This window comes from Leucopleurus acutus (genome assembly GCF_964270905.1).
Source record: "Leucopleurus acutus genome assembly, chromosome: 1".
NCBI classification, from domain to species: domain Eukaryota; kingdom Metazoa; phylum Chordata; class Mammalia; order Artiodactyla; family Delphinidae; genus Leucopleurus; species Leucopleurus acutus.
In genome coordinates this window covers 155,119,670-155,138,017 of record NC_139142.1, presented here as the reverse complement: position 1 = coordinate 155,138,017, position 18,348 = coordinate 155,119,670, and positions in this window count along the sequence as shown.

The window sequence follows — 18,348 nt, the reverse complement described above, 5'->3', positions numbered from 1 at the left end:
AAGACCTGAAGCCAGAAAGATGTAGTGACTTGCCTGAGATGGAACAACTCAGGACTTTCAGGTTGGTCAGAGAGACACACAAAAGGTCTGTGGTCCAGCAGTCCTGTGACCTGCAAGAGAGACCCTTGGTGTCCTGGTGTCACGGGGACAGTAGAGACAACTGTCAGAAGGATGAGTGGAGCTGCGTGTGGTCCCGGACAAGCTTTCCTCACACCAATGTGAGTAACTGCCCTCTTCCTTCAATCTGCAGACCATGTGGTTTCACTTTACTTCTTACCAAACCCAGGACCATAACCCCAACTCCCTGTTATTAAACTAAAAGAGATAGATTCTTTTTAACCAGAAACCCCTCGTTAAAAAAAGGGGTAGACATCTTAGCTCTTGGCTGAAACTCAGACAGAAAAGAAAATAATTGATTTCATTTACAACGTGGCTGGAGGCACAAACAGATATAGAATACAACACAGTTAGGAGGACAAATCCTTTTTGCTGGTCTTTTTTACTATTTCACTTAAAAGTCTCCTGAGTATTTTGGATGGCTTGTGTCAGAGGCCCTTCCCTACTTACAGCAGGGCAGGTGCACCCTAGAAGGCAGTTGGATTGGCGAACGGCCTGGTATATGTCAAACATTTTCAATGTAAACAAAACACCAGAATAAGTCTGCCTGCTTGAAACTGGCATCAACCCAATTTCTATTTATATCCCAGCTCCACTATTCTAGCAAAATAACTCAGGAGAGTTATCTCACCTCTTTTCCATGCTGAAAAATAATCATTGTTTCCTAATAGGGTTGGGGGAAGATTAAGCAAGTTGGTGCAAGTAAAATGCATAACATAATGCCTGGAATGGAGTAAGTGCTTACTAAAAGCCTAAAAATAAACCAATGGACAACGAACGATCTGGGCATACACTTCTCTTTACTGTCACCGGTGAAGTGATAGTGAAAGAGGGAGACAGTGCTTCTACAGAGCCAAGAAAAGCTTTATATAGCTTTTTAAAAAATGATATCCAAAGTGCTGTCCTTAACTTCTAGTGTCCCATGAAACATTAAAAATCTCTGGTACGTAATATGAACTCAAGGCAATGAATCTGCCTCTTTCTCCACTTCCTTCCTCTTTCTCTTCATTACATTATTCCTTTCTCATGGTTTTTTATCTTGGATTTTAGCACCACATACCAAGGAAAATGGAAACTGATTTCTCCCTTTCTTGCACCCCTGACATTTTACCTGGCACCAACTACTGTCTATTCTGCCTTTTCCAGTGTTGCTTATGTCCACACCATCACGTCCATCCCCATGGCCTGCATCATTTCTCATCCCTCTGTTCAGTCTCTTCACCTTCCAGCCATTTGTCCTAACCCTGCCAGAGCCGTCCTTCTGAAACTCCGTTTTATATCTTTTATATCTTTATATATATATAAAAGATATATATATATCTTTATATATATATATAAGATATATATATATAAATATATATATATAAAGATATATATATATAAAAGATATATATATCTTTTATATCTTTTATATCTTTATATCTTCATGTCACTCCGTTTTATATCTTCAATACTAATGTATTCAAACCCTCAAAAAGTAAAGAAGCCTCATTTTATTTTTTGTTTTTTACTGATTTTTGCTCAAATATATTTGACCATTACATATCAGAGATTATTTCCAAAAGGTAGATATTTCTCATCTCCACTTTCTGCAAGAGAAAACTGAGCCTCCTTGAAATTAACAACATGCCTATATCCTTGGAGCTGGTAAAGAGCAGAGCTGGCTTTCCTGACCACACCTTTCCCTCTACTGTACCTCTCTGCTCATGAGTTTGTTTATAACATGGCAGTTTCATCTCAGAACTACCAGAAAAACTACAAAAAAAGTTTATACCTTTATTGAACCATTTTAACTTCAGAGAATCAAACTGAAATGTTGCTCTGATTATTGTCAAATGCTTTTTTGAGTGTGGTTCCCTTTCTGGAGCAGCAGAAACAGCTCTGTTTATGAGCAGAAGTTATCCCCCGAACTGGCATAGGCAAAGAAAAGGTGCTACACCCCCATCTGGATCTCTGCAGACATCCCTTCCTGAGAACATGTCATGTAGTTCCACAGGACTTAGAAGTAGTCAATCAAATAAACAGCCAGTTCAGACTGCTGGTCTTTGATGATCAAATTTGTAGAATTACAACATACTGTGTTTGAAGGTATGTTATAGGTAACATGTGATTTGTTGGACAAAGGACAGATTTTGAGCCTCTGGTCCAGATGGCCTGCTCTACCCAAACCCACCTAAAGACCCTCAAGGACAAAGTAGGAACACTTCCCACCCCCTCTGCGAGGTATTTCTGAGTATCCGTTAATTAAAATGATACTAGTGAAGATACATCTGTACAGCACATGTGAATGTCTCCCAAACAACAGTACACAAATTTGACCCTTTGCTTTTCAAATGTCTCCCCAAATCCTATGATTTTTGAGGGGAGACTCACGTTCAGGGCCAACACCCACTCTCTAAGGAAGTGGCCTTGAGTGGTTTTACTTCATAAAGACAGAGTGCCACTTTCCCTTTGGTAAACTGAGAAGAATGACACAGGGTTTCTGTAGAATTCATGCAAATCACCTATTAGTGTTTAACCCACATGAGTTACCTCTCCCCAGAACAGGAAGAATGGACAAACTTAAATCACAATAGTGGACGGGAATGGTACTGCTAAGGACTCAGGACACCAAATAATAGTCATGGCTTCACCAGGAATAAGATTGGTAGGACCTGAATCCACGCCCTTCACTCCTAGGGGTCTTGCCACACCTGCTGCTACCCTTCTTCCTGCAAGCACCATTAGAGGACCAAAAAAAAACAAAGCATAATGTCAAAATACATTTGGCTGTGTCATAACCCCTGTGCAATACGACACAATGTAAATTTAAATGACACAATGTGCTTTAGTTGAGAAGACCAGAGGCACTGGGGGCACCCCTGAGTAAACAGCAGCTAATGCAATCCAGGCAAGCACACAGTAACTCTACCCTAGTCAGCATTTATGCCCACTTGGAGGGCAGCCCCTTTACGTAAATATAAAAAAGATAATTACTACAAGAAGAAAAAGAGCAGGTATTGTTTACTGCAGGGATGAGGAGTGGGGTTTTGAATGCACAAAGCAGCCGGGCAGCGTGCAGCTACTTCAAAGAGGAACAGAGTGTGAAACCGAGGCTCAGCCACTCCAGAATCCTTCCATGTCCAGGATGCGCCAGTCGTAAATGGACACATGCGGTGACGAAGTTGCTGGAGCTTCTTTACAGAAGCTTTCCCTCGTCTCATCTTTAAACACCAACGAAAGAGAGGTCACAGCACTGATTGGCTTCATCAACAGCCTGTGGAATAAATGATGCTTAATGACAGGCTTTAAGCAGCTTGGTCACCCCTGGATGCGAATGGGATGCTGCGCTGAGCAGAGTCTCCGGTTTGCCAGCCCAGCTGCTGGCTCCCCACGTTCCTGCAGCTGCACGGATGAATCGGGGAGTGGAGAGAGCGAGGCTGACTAATTGAAAAGGGGGAGCACTTTACAAACACCATTACGCGAAATGTGAGAAGTGTAACGTGGCAGGAAGCAGCGGCACCTGGTGTCAGTGGCTAATTGTGTTGTTCGGGTGACAGGTTAGCCCAGGGAGCTCCTGGGAACCCGAGCCGCTCACTTGCCTTGCAGGCGCCACGTCCTCTGACTCGGGCTTGGATTACAGGATGGACCAGTTGGGTGGCAGCATCCCCCCCAGGAGTCACATTTCATTTCAATGAACGCATGCACAGATGACATCTCTTTATCTTACCCTTGCAGGGCTGGGACAAGAGTCATTTTTGCCACTTACACAGGGATGTCTGGTTAGAAGGGGCAAGTGAATTCAAGGAGTGTATTGGGTTCTAGAACATTGGGAGAAAAATTTAAATAGAGAGAAAGAAAAAGAAGAAGTAAAAGAAAGGAGAGCAGAATGGAGTGAAAGAATAAAGGAAAGAGGAAAGGACAGAAAAAGGAAATGAAGAGAGAAAAAAATCAACATAAAAAGAATGAATCTTTGTACACAGGAAGATTTTTTTTTTAATTAAAGCCAGTTTTAAGACATGATAATATCCATGAATGTCCCTCCTCCATTGTTATTATTTTCACACACTGGCATCATAAATAAAGGCAAACTTCCTCAGTAGGAATTAAAGTATATTTTCAGGGAACATTGGCCCTTTGTTGCCCTAATATTCCATTTATTCCAAACTCTAATATAATATACACAGGATCCTGCTTGTTTAGGGTTCCTTACTGGAACATTAGCATTCAGTCAAAAATTTATATTTACAGAGAAAATTATCCAGTTGAGAAGGAAAATGAATGAAATGAAATATTTCATGTAGTCTTCAATTAGTAAGAGCTCATGGTCTGTGACAGACATACTGTAATAATGAAAGTCAAAATAATTTTCTAAAAAATCAAATTTTAGATGGAGAATAACTTAGGCATGTATTTTGGCTGGTCCTAATTTTCTAATAACTAGTATTCTGGAAATATTTTTGAAAAGCCCAAAAATTCTGGCGAGTTCATTTTTCGATTTAAGTCTAAGATATATAGGCTAAAGCAGTTTCAATGGGTGTGATAAACCATGTTATTGAAAGATGAGGTGTTTGGGACTTCAAGTCTCAAGTCCCATTTGCAACACTTGTAAGTTGTGTGACTTTAATGATGTACTTTAACCTCTCTAAGATTCAATGCCTTCATCTGTACATTATAAACAATAATGTCCATTTTGTAAGGTAGAATGAGCAGCAAAGAAAAGATGTATAAAGGGCTAAGCACCAGTGCCTTTCATACAATCAACATTCAGTTTTTTGCTTCTTTAATTGGAAGTAGTATTTAGGACAAAACTGGTGGATATATTCTGCTTTTTAACTAGACATTTTTAAAATAACCCAAAATATGCCCAATGCATTAATATATTCTTCTAAGCTTCAAGCAGCAAATATAAATGACAGACAATATCTCTTCTTTGCCTGAAGATAATGTAAATTCTGTAAGCAGACAGGAGACTTACCCCAAAGTGGATCTATATTGACTGCTTATCCCCAGGGATATATTGTATACGTAACTCGATGCATCTGTTACTGTTGTAATTGGGAACCAGGAAAGCCATCGTTGTGGAGAGAGAGAGCCAGGCTCTCTGCAATGTCAATGAGGTAGGATCAGAATGACATTTTCAGCATAATGTTAGCCAATTAAATGTTGGAAATATGTATGCACTGCTCCAAACCACCTGTCATGTGCCTGGGTTCCTAATGGGGAAAAGGAGGAGGTCACCAAAAAGAAAAGCAACAATCAGGAATTAAAAAATGTGAGTGTAAAGGAAAGACTGGTTAAAAACTGCAGCACTCGGGAAGAAAGTCCCAATGAAAATGGCTGTTGAATAGTTTTATGGAAAATTACAGTGGTTGCCTAAGCTCCACTGCATGGGTCCCATATTTTGAAGAAAATTTTACAGATGCGTTACTGGCAGCTTAATGAAGGAATGCTCCAAATCATCTCAGAGACAACAAGAGGTACTAAAAGTAGCTCCTTCTGATGCTGCCACCAAAAAAAAAAAAAAAAAAAAACCTATGTTCTCCCAATGAGGTTTTTCCAAAATGAATTACGCCATTAAGTGCCAAGAAGAAAATTAACTATGAGCTTTTAAATTTAAAATGATCCCCTTTTTAATTGTAAAACAGTGGCACTTAACTGCTATTGATCCTGCTGAGACACATTAGGGAACAGGGTCACCATAACTGTTAATATTCACTGCTTAGTGAAAGAGCATCAAAGGACATTTTAATGTCACAGACTTTCTCAGGGAGTTTTTAAGGAAGGTTTGAATCAGCCAGCCTATGAATGAAAAGGACATGAGGTAGACAAATGTAGAAACAAATGTGACAGCAATTTTCTGCTAATCAAATCATAACTCAAGATTGATTTTTTGGCAAAAGTTTATGTCATATAGATTTCCAAGGCTGGTCGACATTTAAAAGTCAGAGTATATATTTTCTATAGACTGGGACTTTTTAGATGATCGTCCAATAGGGAATTTTTGTTTATTTTTGAACACAGAAGTGTAAGAGAGTTTCCCTTCTGGGGAAGACCATTCCACTTTTGCACACTTCAGACATAAAGAATGTGAAATGTCAATGGTATTTTATTCAAAACTGAAAGTCTGTCCTACTTTTTTGAAACATTTATTGGGTGAGACAATAAACCACAGGTGAGTCTTCAGTTTTTAAAGGTAGAAACTACATTTTTAGAACACATTCAGAGGAGGTTTTCTTTCTCCTTTTGCCTGGATCCTGCAGTGAATTTGAAAATATTGAATTTGTGGCATCGTCGACTTCTAGAATGCTGAACTTTGCCAAAATAGGAAACTGAACAAAGGTTAAAATGAAAACTCCCTATTCCAAAGCCCTCTGTTACATAAAAGAGAAATGTTGAAAAGGTAAATTTAACATTGTATTAGATACTTCTAAAAAATTTTAAATCTTTTGTCAGTCTTCATTACTGACCAAAACATGTCTTTGCCTCTTTGCAATGCCTGTTGCTCACTATGCTAAAGAACTCTTGCTAAAATAGTATTAGCATTATTTTGGTCTCTAGTTCAAAAATATTTCTTAATTGCCTACAGAAACATTTTTTCAGGTGTAAATTCTAGCAAATAAAATCTTACTGGAATTGCTAAGTAGAAATGAAATTAACCAAAGGAAATAAATGGTTTCTTCAGGCAGCTTAAATTCTCACTGTTTAAAAGAAGGTATTTCATGCTTTATGACATCACTGAGGTGTTCTCAGGAGTATCTGGGTACTGACTGAAAGCCACTGACCTACAGAATGTATTCATTCTTAGATTCAGGTGCCAGATATTTGTCAAATGCCTATTTTCTGGGATATCACTCTGGGAACCAAGGAAACTTTCCAGGCACTAAGGAAGTCAGAAACGTAGGAAGATACAGATAAGAAAACAAGAAATTCTGATGCTAAAAATGCCCTAATGGAGTTCAGATCAGAGCAGGAGAGGTGAAAGAATTGTTCCCAAGAGTGTGATTCAGGAGCTGAAACTCTGAGGATAAACTGATGTTGGCAAGATGAAGACTTAGGGTCTTTCAGGCAGGAAAAAAAATTAAATTAAAAATGCAGGGCTTCCCTGGTGGTGCAGTGGTTGAGAGTCCGCCTGCCGATGCAGGGAACACGGGTTCGTGTCCCGGTCCGGGAAGATCCCACATGCCGCAGAGCAGCTGGGCCCGTGCGTACCGCAAAGAAAAAAAAAAAAAAAAAAGCAAAGTTGTGGAGTTAAGAGTGAGCATGTGTATGGCAGGAAACACAGCAAGGAAAACAGAAACCAAACCACATCATGCTAAGGAATGTGAATTTTATTCTTTAAAACAATGGAGGAACAATGGAAGAATTCCCAGTAGGTAAATGATGTGATTGGATTTGTTTTTAACGTTATTACTCTTCCAACAACGTGGAGAATGAACTGGAAGGGACAAGCAAGGTTGGACACAGGGACCGCAGTTGGGAGGTCATTGTGGCAACCCAGGTGTGAAATGGTAAAACACTTAATGATGGAAGGAACACTCCGGATGGAAAGAAACGTTGTCTGGGTGGTTAACTGGAATTGGAAAGAAAGGAGGAGGTGGGTGCCAAGAAAGTCTACTGGATTTCTAACTTAGATGATCATGTGAATGATCTACCTTTCTACCATTTACTGTAGTTAGGTTTACTGAATGATTCATGTGAGTCTCATCTGCGGCATGTTGAGATTATCATCAAAGTGTAGGTGTCTACCAGGCAATTGAACATGTAGATCTGGAGCTCAGAAGAGAGATTGAAATTCTAACTAGATTATCCAGGAAGACATCCTAACACTATAGGTCCTCAGATGGGCTTCAGGGGCCTCTGAGCTCTCTAAAATTCTTATAAAATTGTGTGTTCTCATATGTACAGTAATGTGGGGAAATTCCTTATTTAAACTGATTTTCAAAGGGATCAGGAATCAAAGATCTATACAGACAGTAAAAGAGAGTCAAATGTGAAATTCTGAGCATTATCATTTATGAAATTGGAGTTAGCCTAAAATATGAAGTCTTCCATAATTTGTCCCCATTTCTGTTTTCAAATCCATACTGTTTTACCAAATCCCTCTTCTCTGGGCAAATAACTTTACTGGTGTCCAAGGCACCCATGATCTTTCTTGCCTCCAAACGTCTACCTCTTGACCACCTGTCAATTTCTCACTGCATATCCTAGTATCACTCTACTTAAAGATCCAATTCATGAAGTTTGTGGTTATTTTCCTTTCACCAACCCAAATGCCCTTTTCCTCATCTAAATTTCAGCCAGACCTCTTGTCAGTAGGTTCCATTTGGAACCTAACAGTGCCTAACACTTAATAATTTTTGAAAATAAATATATGTCATATCTTGAAAAAGCTCTTGATATGCTATTTTGTGTGATTCTTTAATGATGTGTGTATATACATGTATATATGTGTGTATTTGCATATATATGCAAATAATTTGCTATATTCTGCCTTCCAACTAGACTATAAACTCATTAAAGGCAATGTCTATAGTACATTTCTAAGTATAATTTTGATCACATAGTGAGTATTTACATACCAAGAGATCAGGAGGATGAAGAAAAGGATAAAGGGAAAGAGGTAGCACACCAAATTAAGTAGAAAGAGTTCGGAACTGAAATTTGGAAATCTAAGCACCAGTTTTGTCTCATCCACTTTTAAGATATTTGACATCTAAAATGAGGAAAAATTTGAGTTCCGGGAAGATGGCGGAAGAGTAAGACGCGGAGATCACCTTCCTCTCCACAGATACACCAGAAATACATCTACGCGTGGAACAACTCCTACGGAGCACCTACTGAACGCTGGCAGAAGACCTCAGACCTCCCAAAAGGCAAGGAACCCCCCACGTACCTGGTTAGGGCAAAAGAAAAAACTAAACAGAGACAAAAGAATAGGGACGGGTCCTGCACCAGTGGGAGAGAGCTGTGAAGGAGGAAAAGTGTCCGCACACTAGGAGCCCCTTCGCGGGTGGAGACTTCGGGAGGCGGAGTGGGGGAGCTTGGGAGCCGCGGAGGAGAGCACAGCAACAGGGGTGCGAAGGGCAAAGCGGAGAGATTCGGCGTAGAGGATCGGGCCGACCGGCACTCACCAGCCGAGAGGCTTGTCTGCTCGCCCGCTGGGGCGGGCGGGACTGGGAGCTGAGGCTCCGGCTTTTGTCGGAGCGCCGGGAGAGGACTGAGGTTGGCGGCGTGAACACAGCCTGCAGGGCGTTGGTGCGCCGCGGCTGGCCGGGAGAGAGTCTGGGGCGGGGTCTGGACCTGCCGAAGAGGCAAGAGACTTTTACGTCCCTCTTTGTTTCCTGGTGCACGAGGAGGGGGGATTGGGAACGCTGCTTGGGAGAGCTCCGGAGACGGGCGCGAGCCGCGGCTAAGAGTGCGGAGCCCAGAGACGGACATGGGACGCTAAGGCCGCTGCTGCCGCCGCCAGGAGGCCTGTGTGCGAGCGCAGGTCACTAGCCACACGCCCTTCCGGGGAGCCTGTGCAGCCCGCCGCTGCCGGGGTCCCGGGATCCGGGGACGGCTCCCCCGGGAGAGCGCACGGCGCGCCTCAGGCTGCAGCGTCACGCCGGCCTCTGCCGCTGCAGGCCCGCCCTGCACTCCGTGACCCTCCCTACCCCCCGGCCTGGGTGAGCCAGAGCCTCCGAATCAGTGGCTCCTTTAACCCCGTCCTGTCTGAGCAAAGAACAGACGCCCTCCGGCGACCTACACGCACAGGCGGGGCCAAATCCAAAGCTGAGCCCCTGGGAGCTGTGAGAACAAAGAAGAGAAAGGGAAATCTCTTCCAGCAGCCTCAGAAGCAGCGGATTAAAGCTCCACAATCAACTTGATATACCCTGCATCTGTGGAATACCTGAATAGACAACGAATCATCCCAAATTAAGGAGCCCTGTGGATGAAAGGCTCTTGGTGCTGCAGCCAGGACTCAGTGCTGTGCCTCTGAGGTGGGAGAGCCAACTTCAGGACACTGGTCCACAAGAGGCCTCCCAGCTGCACATAATATCAAACAGCAAAAATCTCCGAGAGATCTCCATCTCAACGCCAGCACCCAGCTTCACTCAACGACCAGCAAGCTACAGTGCTGGACATCCTATGCCAAACAACTAGCAAGGCAGGAACACAACCCCACCCATTAGCAGAGAGGCTGCCCAAAATCATAATAAGTCTACAGACACCCCAAAACACACCACCAGACGTGGACCTGCCCACCAGAAAGACAAGATCCAGCCTCATACACCAGAACACAGGCACTAGTACCCTCCACCAGGAAGCCTACACAACCCACTGAACCAACCTTAGCCACTGGGGACAGACTCAAAAAACAACAGGAACTACGAACCTTCAGCCTGCAAAAAAAAAAAAAAGGAGACCCCAAACACAGTAAGATAAGCAAAATGAGAAGACAGAAAAACACACAGCAGATGAAGGAGCAAGATAAAAACCCACCAGACCTAACAAATGAAGAGGAAATAGGCAGTCTACCTGAAAAAGAATTCAGAATAATGATAGTAAGGTTGATCCGAAATCTTGGAGATAGAATGGACAATAGAATGGACAAATTGCAAGAATCAGTTAACAAGGACCTAGAAGAACTAAAGATGAAACAAGCAACGATGAACAACACAATAAATGAAATTAGAAATACTCTAGATGGGATCAATAGCAGAATAACTGAGGCAGAAGAACGGATAAGTGACCTGGAAGATAAAATAGTGGAAATAACTACTGCAGAGCAGAATAAAGAAAAAAGAATGAAAAGAACTGAGGACAGTCTCAGAGACCTCTGGGACAACATTAAACGCACCAACATTCGAATTATAGGGGTTCCAGAAGAAGAAGAGAAAAAGAAAGGGACTGAGAAAATATTTGAAGAGATTATAGTTGAAAACTTCCCTAATATGGGAAAGGAAATAGTTAATCAAGTCCAGGAAGCACAGAGAGTCCCATACAGGATAAATCCAAGGAGAAATACGCCAAGACACATATTAATCAAACTGTCAAAAATTAAATACAAAGAAAACATATTAAAAGCAGCAAGGGAAAAACAACAAATAACACACAAGGGAATCCCCATAAGGTTAACAGCTGATCTTTCAGCAGAAACTCTGCAAGCCAGAAGGGAGTGGCAGGACATATTGAAAGTGTTGAAGGAGAAAAACCTGCAACCAAGATTACTCTACCCAGCAAGGATCTCATTCAGATTTGATGGAGAAATTAAAACCTTTACAGACAAGCAAAAGCTGAGAGAGTTCAGCACCACCAAACCAGCTCTACAACAACTGCTAAAGGAACTTCTCTAGGCAAGAAACACAAAAGAAGGAAAGGACCTACAATAACAAACCCAAAACAATGAAGAAAATGGGAATAGGAACACACATATCGATAATTACCTTAAATGTAAATGGACTAAATGCTCCCACCAAAAGACACAGATTGGCTGAATGGATACAAAAACAAGACCCATATATTTGCTGTCTACAAGAGACCCACTTCAGACCTAGAGACACATACAGACTGAAAGTAAGGGGATGGAAAAAGGTATTTCATGCAAGTGGAAACCAAAAGAAAGCTGGAGTAGCAATTCTCATATCAGACAAAATAGACTTTAAAACAAAGACTATTAGAAGAGACAAAGAAGGACACTACATAATGATCAAGGGATCAATCCAAGAGGAAGATATAACAATTGTAAATATTTATGCACCCAACATAGGTGCACCTCAATACATAAGGCAAATACTGACAACCATAAAAGGGGAAATCGACAGTAACACATTCATAGTAGGGGACATTAACACCCCACTTTCACCAATGGACAGATCATCCAAAATGAAAATAAATAAGGAAACACAAGCTTTAAATGATACATTAAACGAGATGGAGTTAATTGATATTTATAGGACATTCCATCCAAAAACAACAGAATACACAATTTTCTCAAGTGCTCATGGAACATTCTCCAGGATAGATCATATCTTGGGTCACAAATCAAGCCTTGGTAAATTTAAGAAAATTGAAATTGTATCAAGTATCTTTTCTGACCACAACGCCATGAGACTAGATATCAATTACAGGAAAAGATCTGTAAAAAATACAAACACATGGAGGCTAAACAATACACTACTTAATAATGAAGATATCACTGAAGAAATCAAAGAGGAAATCAAAAAATACCTAGAAACAAATGACAATGGAGACACAACGACCCAAAACCTGTGGGATGCAGCAAAAGCAGTTCTAAGGGGGAAGTTTATAGCAATACAAGCCCACCTTAAGAAGCAGGAAGCATCTCGAATAAACAACCTAACCTTGCACCTCAAGCAATTAGAGAAAGAAGAACAAAAAAACCCCAAAGCTAGCAGAAGGAAAGAAATCATAAAAATCAGATCAGAAATAAATGAAAAAGAAATGAAGGAAACAATAGCAAAGATCAATAAAACTAAAAGCTGGTTCTTTGAGAAGATAAACAAAATAGATAAACCACTAGCCAGACTCATCAAGAAAAAAAGGGAGAAGACCCAAATCAATAGAATTAGAAATGAAAAAGGAGAGGTAACAACTGACACTGCAGAAATAAAAGAGATCATGAGAGATTACTACAAGCAACTCTATGCCAATAAAATGGACAATCTGGAAGAAATGGACAAATTCTTAGAGAGGCACAACCTGCCAAGACTGAATCAGGAAGAAATAGAAAATATGAACAGACCAATCACAAGCACTGAAATTGAAACTGTGATTAAATATCTTCCAACAAAGAAAAGCCCAGGACCAGATGGCTTCACAGGCGAATTCTATCAAACATTTAGAGAAGAGCTAACACCTATCCTTCTCAAACTCTTCCAAAATATAGCAGAGGGAGGAACACTCCCAAACTCCTTCTACGAGGCCACCATCACCTTGATACCAAAACCAGACAAGGATGTCACAAAGAAAGAAAACTACAGGCCAATATCACTGATGAACATAGATGCAAAAATCCTCAACAAAATACTAGCAAACAGAATCCAACAGCACATTAAAAAGATCATACACCATGATCAAGTGGGGTTTATTCCAAGAATGCAAGGATTCTTCAATATACGCAAATCTATCAATGTGATAAACCATATTAACAAACTGAAGGAGAAAAACCATATGATCATCTCAATAGATGCAGAGAAAGCTTTTGACAAAATTCAACACCCATTTATGATAAAAACCCTGCAGAAAGTAGGCATAGAGGGAACTTTCCTCAACATAATAAAGGCCATATATGACAAGCCCACAGCAAACATCATCCTCAATGGTGAAAAACTGAAAGCATTTCCACTAAGATCAGGAACAAGACAAGGTTGCCCACTCTCACCACTCTTATTCAACATAGTTTTGGAAGTTTTAGCCACAGCAATCAGAGAAGAAAAGGAAATAAAAGGAATCCAAATCGGAAAAGAAGAAGTAAAGCTGTCACTGTTTGCAGATGACATGATCCTATATATAGAGAACCCTAAAGATGCTACCAGAAAACTACTAGAGCTAATCAATGAATTTGGTAAAGTGGCAGGATACAAAATTAATGCACAGAAATCTCTGGCATTCCTATATACTAATGATGAAAAATCTGAAAGTGAAATCAAGAAAACACTCCCATTTACCATTGCAACAAAAAGAATAAAATATCTAGGAATAAACCTACCTAAGGAGACAAAAGATCTGTATGCAGAAAATTATAAGACACTGATGAAAGAAATTAAAGATGATACAAATAGATGGAGAGATATACCATGTTCTTGGATTGGAAGAATCAACATTGTGAAAATGACTCTACTACCGAAAGCAATCTATAGATTCAATGCAATCCCTATCAAACTACCACTGGCATTTTTCACAGAACTAGAACAAAAAATTTTGCAATTTGTATGGAAACACAAAAGACCCCGAATAGCCAAAGCAATCTTGAGAACGAAAGAAGGAACTGGAGGAATCAGGCTCCCAGACTTCAGACTATACTACAAAGCTACAGTTATCAAGACGGTATGGTACTGGCACAAAAACAGAAAGATAGATCAATGGAACAGGATAGAAAGCCCAGAGATAAACCCACGCACATATGGTCACCTTATCTTTGACAAAGGAGGCAGAAATGTACAGTGGAGAAAGGACAGCCTATTCAATAAGTGGTGCTGGGAAAACTGGACAGCTACATGTAAAAGTATGAAATTAGATCACTCCCTAACACCGTACACAAAAATAAGCTCAAAATGGATTAAAGACCTAAATGTAAGGCCAGAAACTATCAAACTCTTAGAGGAAAACATAGGCAGAACACTCTATGACATAAATCACAGCAAGGTCCTTTTTGACCCACCTCCTAGAGAAATGGAAATAAAAAGAAGAGTAAACAAATGGGACCTAATGAAACTTAAAAGCTTTTGCGCAGCAAAGGAAACCATAAAGAAGACCAAAAGACAACCCTCAGAATGGGAGAAAATATTTGCAAATGAAGCAACTGACAAAGGATTGATCTCCAAAATTTATAAGCAGCTCATGCAGCTTAATAACAAAAAAACAAACAACCCAATCCAAAAATGGGCAGAAGACCTAAATAGACATTTCTCCAAAGAAGATATACAGAGTGCCAACATACACATGAAAGAATGCTCAACATCACTAATCATGAGAGAAATGCAAATCAAAACTACAATGAGATATCATCTCACACCAGTCAGAATGGCCATCATCAAAAAATCTAGAAACAATAAATGCTGGAGAGGGTGTGGAGAAAAGGGAACCCTCTTACACTGTTGGTGGGAATGTAAATTGATACAGCCACTGTGGAGAACAGTATGGAGGTTCCTTAAAAAGCTACAAATAGAACTACCATATGACCCAGCAATCCCACTACTGGGCATATACCCTGAGAAAACCATAATTCAAAAAGAGTCATGTACCAAAATGTTCATTGCAGCTCTATTTACAATAGCCCAGAGATGGAAACAACCTAAGTGTCCATCATCGGATGAATGGATAAAGAAGATGTGGCACATATATACAATGGAATATTACTCAGCCATAAAAAGAGACGAAATTGAGCTATTTGTAATGAGGTGGATAGACCTAGAGTCTGTCATACAGAGTGAAGTAAGTCAGAAAGAGAGAGACAAATACCGTATGCTAACACATATATATGGAATTTAAAAAAAAAATGTCATGAAAAACCTAGGGGTGAAACAGGAATAAAGACACAGACTTACTAGAGAATGGACTTGAGGCTATGGGCAGGGGGAAGGGTAAACGGTGACAAAGCGATAAAGAGACATGGACATATATACACTACCAAACGTAAGGTAGATAGCTAGTGGGAAGCAGCCGCATAGCACAGGGAGATCAGCTCGGTGCTTTGTGACCGCCTGGAGGGGTGGGATAGGGAGGGTGGGAGGGAGGGAGACGCAAGCGGGAAGAGATATGGGAATATATGTATATATATAACTGATTCATTTTGTTGTGAAGCTGAAACTAACATACCATTGTAAAGCAATTATACTCCAATAAAGATGTTAAAAAATAAATAAATAAAAAATAAAAAAAATAAAATAAAATGAGGAAAAATTTGCCTACTCTATTTATATCATGAGACTGTTGTGAAGATTAAATGATATATTGTATATAAATTATTTATATAATATATAAATACATTTTATAAGGTATACTTAAGTATAAATATATTTTATCATGTGGAATAAATAATTCCTATTAATAAATATATATATAAATTAATCACAGGAGGAAATTTTAATGATAGTTCATAATATTTTTATTTTCTTTCCTAAGTACTAAACATTGTTTTAAATGATTATAATTATTTTCAATAATAATAGTTGAATGATTTTTCAATTAATTCCAATTCCAATGGAATTCCATTGGAAACAAATGTGATCACAGTAAAACATTTAGCAAAATCTATACTCTATGCTGCTAAATTTCTGTAACCATTCTAGCCAGAACAAGTTAAAAATTATCATTCCCCTAATTCTGGTGATAATAAAACCAGTCATTTTTAGGTGAAGTGTAAATATACCACAATTTATACAGAAAGACTATTTCTAGAAATTGATCAGAAATAGACTTATGGTACATAAACATAATTTTTCAAAAGAATTAGGGGAACTAAATTTAGAGACTGCCAAATATCATTCCAGACTAAGAATAATTTACTTTTTCAAGAGATTTTTGATTTAGATTTTACATAACAGTTTGTATTAGAATCAGTATTAAATACTCATAAACTAGGACATAACTTCATATATTTTTTGCACACCAGTGATTGGTGCTCTGTTCTTTAGTTAATAAACGCTCAGAATATATGAGCCTTTGCAGTAAGTGCATTAAAGGGATTGATCAAAATCTTTGTGTATTTTTTATACAAAATTCGAGTCTGTGAAAGCTTACTTCTGGTTACCTTTTACAGAAACAAAGTAATTTTGGTTCACATATATGTGAATTAAATCACGGCAGTTGGGATGGTTAAAAAATGTGTTGGGAAGGGAGAGGGTATGAACAGTGTGCAGATTAGAGCAGAAAGAGGTGTTTTTGAATGATCCCTTCAGAAAGTTTATAGAAGCAGATTCTAAATATGTCCCATTCTCGGAGCTGTGGATTAGTAGAAACTGGCCTGATGATTGTGAGACAGGCAAATGGACAGTGAGGCATGTTCCCACCATGTCTTGGAGCCATGAACCTGAATCCACACACATCCCCCCATCCTTGTCCTCAAGGATTTATGGAGTCTGAAGCACATACATTTTGAGCGACCTTCTCAAAGAAAGAAAAACATGAATTACAAATACAAAATTAGTTATGAATGGAAATATTCATTTAGAATAAGAAAAGAAATTGCAAGGTTTTGAGACTTGGAATTAAGGTCCATTTTTCTGTGGTTGCCTAAGGAGTTTGCTAAAATGCTTATGAACAATGGTTGCAATGGCAAGGTGGCTTTTTCCTCACCTGGGTAGGTCTCACCCCGGCACTGCCCAGCACTCACAGGGACCCACTCACAGGGGTTATGAAGCTTAAGCTGCATGGTATTGTTACTGAGAATCCGTAAGAAGTCATTGGCTGGTTACCTGTTATGGCTTCATATTCAGTCCATCCCATGTTAGAAGCTCAGACAATGTTCTATGGAAAAGACAACATCTGTACTTTGAAATTCCAGTTTCCCACTGAGGGAAAATAACATTACTATGGAATGAACAGTGGGCTTGTGATTCTTCCTGCACCTTGACTGCCTCACTTCGTACCTGTCACAGTCTCTATGGAGAGAAATTCCAGGCCTCTTACTCCCAGACTGTGCAGCTGAAATGCCTGTGTACAAGGTAGGGAAGGTGTATCCTTAGCAGCCCACAACTTGGTCCTCAGGCTACCAACATCACAGATTAAATTTCTCCAAACCTGTCAGCCTGGAACTGTTCAGTAATCATAGGACGGCTATAGGCCCGTCATGGAGTTTCAGGTGTGAGGATATGAGTCGATTGGCCTGAACCTAAGCCAACTGTTGATGAGAGTTAGGAAGTCACAACACCCCTCTGTCTGTTCTGACACTCCTACAGGTCAATAACATTGAATTTGCACTTCAGAAGGGGAACATTGTTTAAAAAATAATCCAGTTGCTTTGATAGCTGACAGCCAGGAGAGTCAAAGAATGTGATGAGCGTGTGAGCTGTCCATTCCAGCCTCCCAGAGAGGAAGAATGGAGCACCTCAGGGAAGAGAGGTTCGTAAAGCTCACCCTTACAGATATAGAAAACAAACTACTGGTCACCAATAAGGAGAGGGAAGGCGGGGAGGGGAAAATTAATGGTATGGGATTAAGAGATACAAACTACTATGTATAGAATAGATAAGCAACAAGGGTATATTGTATATCACAGGGAATTATAGCCATTATCTTGTAATGACCTATAATGAAGTGTAATCTGTAAAAATACTGAATCACTATGGTCTACATTTGAAACTAACATAATATTATAAATCAACAATACTTTAATAAAAAAATTATTAGGAAAAAAAAAAAAAGCTCACCGTGCAGTTACATGGGAGGCCAGAACAGGCAGACAGCAGGTGGTGATGGGATGCCTAGATCAGAATCCAATGAGTCCAGTGGGAATAGGGTCGTCATATAGAATACAGGACACTTATTTATTTTCCAAATTCAGAAACACACTAATCATTTTTT